The sequence below is a fragment of the Ceratotherium simum genome, chromosome 29, assembly GCF_057802395.1.
Source record: "Ceratotherium simum simum isolate JZ-2026a chromosome 29, ASM5780239v1, whole genome shotgun sequence".
In the NCBI taxonomy this organism is placed as follows: Eukaryota; Metazoa; Chordata; class Mammalia; order Perissodactyla; family Rhinocerotidae; genus Ceratotherium; species Ceratotherium simum.
In genome coordinates this window covers 29,071,132-29,074,783 of record NC_141928.1, presented here as the reverse complement: position 1 = coordinate 29,074,783, position 3,652 = coordinate 29,071,132, and positions in this window count along the sequence as shown.

The window sequence follows — 3,652 nt, the reverse complement described above, 5'->3', positions numbered from 1 at the left end:
TCCCAGGCTCCCGGGCGTGTCAGCAAGTAAAATCCTCATCCTGGGACAGGTGCAGTTTTGGAGGGCGATGGGGACCCTTGTAGGACCCGGGTTGGGGTACTGACGTTTGAGCAGGGTCGTGAGAGCCGTCTGGAGATTGGCGAAGATGAGGGGTGGGGGGGAAGGGCATTGCAGGTGGTGGGACCGGTGTGTGCAAAGGTGCCGAAGCATGAAAGGAACTGGCAGGTTTTCGCAGCACTGATTATTAGGGTAATGGCTGGAGGGATGGTGCGGGGAAGGGAAGGCCAGGAATGTGCCGGAGCTAATGTAGAGTCTCAACTGGGAAGGACCTTGATGCCCTATGAAGGAATGTGGCGTTCTTCCGTGGGCGGTGCGAAGCAGCCTTATAGAGAGGGGGTCATTTAATTAACCATCCCTTTCTCTTCTGATGCTTTCCCCCGGGGTTCAACTTTTAGTTCATTTGGAAGAGTATTTACTGAAGCGCCCCCTTTGTGTGCTTAATAATTGGGTGGACACTAAATAAAGCTAGCCATACTAAATAAAGCTTCATATGGCTTTGACGTCTGCCTTTTGTTTGCGTTATCGATTGGAGGATGTCGGGAAAGATAGCATATGTGTAGAGGTGACTGTTAGAAGCTTTGAATTGGAGTCCGGAGAACTGAGTTCGGGTTTCATCACCATCACCAATTTCTCAAGTAACATAAGGCAAGTCACTTCTGGCTGGGTCTCAGTTTTCTCAGATGTAAAAAGAGGACTTAGGTGATATCAGGTTCTTTCTCCTTTTGAAGATAGCAGGTTTCCAAAGAATAAACATCAGCCTATGAACAAATATCAAAGTAAATGATGGGGCAGTGCATTAGGAATTGGGAAAAGAGGGAAGCCCAGTAGAAAAGGCTGGGATTGAGGTGTACTCTGAGGATGGATAGAGTTTGAATCATCAGGAACCATCTATGTTGAGCATCATGGATAAAGAGAGTAGGCAGGAATAGGCATTCATATTTTACAGTCTATTTGTGGAGGTAGGTTTTGAGAGGATAGAGGATTTGGGAAGGATGGCATTGGATGTTGAAGGAACCCCCAAGTGGAAAGAAGTGCAGTATCTTCTGAAAAGGAAGAAAAAAGGAATGAGAGAAATGTCAACAATATACAGGACTTGATTTTTTGGATCTAGGTGATTGATATTTTGAACCTGGGTTTCTAAAAAGTGAATTTAAGTACTGTTGATCAAAATGAGAATTCTGTCAGAATTCCAGCATGCGATAGTGTACTGGGAGGAAGGAGATTTAGAGTGTAACGATTCTGGTGTTGCAGATAACTAACCTTTTGGGCTGTCATTTAATTCTACCAGATCCTATTCTCCTCTGTAAAGTGATGTTGTCAGACTAGGTGTTCTCTCTTCTCTAAGACCTGTAAAACATGAATTTGTGAGGATGGAAAACTACTCTCTTATGAAGGGAGGAGGGAGATAGTTGATGGAGAATAAAATTGTTAATTTTGAACATGTTAAATTTGAAGTGTAGGAATAGAGTTGGAAATATAGGCAGATGGAGTTCATAGGCTGGAACCTAAATAATAAGTTTTCTCTCAGGGGTGGTAGTTAAAACCTTGAAAATGAAGATGGGGACATAGATTAAGTAACCTCCCCAAGGTCATACAGGCAGCAGATGGTAGAGTGGGATTTGAACATAGCAGTCTGCCTTCAGAGCCTATACTCTTACCTACTCAATAGGCAGTGAGGGGGCCAGGGGCTGGAGGGAGAAAGCATTGTAGATAGAGGAAATAGCATAGACAAAGGCACTGGGGTGAGCAGCACCGCATGAGTGGGTTCATGTAGGGGAGTAGTACTAAATAAGCCACAGAGGGTCTTAGAGTAGGGGAAGTGACACAAAGAGGTACTTTAGAAATTGGACTTTGGTCCCTAAGATGGGTATTCATGTAGGAGGCTTTCTATCTAAGCAGGGGTAATAAGGCCTTAAATTAGGCTAACTATACTGGAAATGGAAAAGAAATGACAGCCTTTAGAGGCACTGAGAAGAATATACACAGTTTGTTGACTCATTAGATGTGGAGTTAGAACTACAAAAACTTTTTTTTTATTTTTTGTGAGGAAGATAGGCCCTGAGCTAACATCTGCCAATCCTCCTCTTTTTGCTGAGGGAGACTGGCCCTGGGCTAATATCCGTGCCCATCTTCCTCTACTTTATATGGGACGCCGTCACAGCATGGCTTGACAAGCAGTGCGTCGGTGCGTGCCCGGGATCCGAACTGGTGAACCCCAGGCTGCCGCAGTGGAGCGCTCGCACTTAACCGCTTGCACCACCAGCCCCTACAAAATCTATTTTGTTTTGAACATAAGTAATTGAGAAAATAGAGATATCATTAAAAGAATAGTTGGGCAAATCATGAAAGAACTCTGGTTTGAAGGTGGATAATGATTTGTTTTAGGTGCTACTGGAATGTTCAAGAGGACATATCCAGCAGTCAGCTGGAGTATTTATAAGTAGTAATTAGCCAGTAGATACCTAATAAAATGATTAACAGCAAGAGAATGTAAAGAGAGTATCCACCCAGATTTTACATCAAGTACAGAATAGTGAGCATATTAAGCAATACCCCTTCATTTACCCTTTTACTTTGCCTCTATCTTATCAGTCCCCTCCTAACTTCACTTCCTTTCTTATCTAGCCTTTCTTATCAGGGTCTATGATTTAGACACTCTTTCCAAAACTTCCTTACTCCATAGTCATTTGGAAAGGAGTCACTGTATATTTATGATTTTTCTGGAGCATCAGATGGAGAGACTAATTTTTTATCTTCGGGTGTCAGCATGTTGAGGTAGAGGTTATATTGCAAAGGGTTAAGAAGTGAATGGGTGGTTAGCAGATAAAGAGACTTCTAAAACCCCTCGCAGTCTAATTTTTACTTCCAGGTTACTGACACTCTTGTGAGAAGTTAGCAGTGATAGGGAAGCACATGAACAACATGGAGGTCCAGCAGTGTTTAGGGAAGATGGATAGCATGTGTTGCCACTGGGCCTTTTTTGGCTTAGAGCAGCTGAAAGTGTTGATTTTTTTCACGTGTTCACTCTGAACACATTTTCAGAAGCATTTTCTCTTCATGCTTCCCAGTCTGCTACCTCATCTCTCTTCCATGCCTTTGCCTAGTTAGACCACCCTCTTTCTTCTCTGTAGTTTAGCCTCCCATTTTATTTTGCAGTGCAGCACGTATTTGAATCTCAGTTCTGTCTGATTCATACTGCCCGTGCCTCCCTCTTCCTCCCCAATGTCTCTGAATAAGTTGGGTCTGGCAGCGTGGAGGGGAGCAGGCTAGCACACACCATCTTATGAACCTAGGTTAGGTGTCAGGCTGTCATTTCTTATCCACAGGCCTCTGATATCAAGAGAGGTGATCCAGAAGGCAGGAGTGGGGAGAAGTGGAAAGAAAAAGGCTGGCATTTAGACATTCTTTCAAACAGATCCCTACCCGGCTAATTCTCAAACGAGTGGTGGTGGTGGCGGGATGTCAGGGTAAGCCAGGTGCCCAAGTCTTTCTGCCGTTACCTTCAGAGAACAAATGATGCCGTGAAAGGGCAAGTGGGAAGCTGAAAGAGTAGGAAATGCTGCTCTTGGCTGTGGAAAGAGCCTAAGAACTG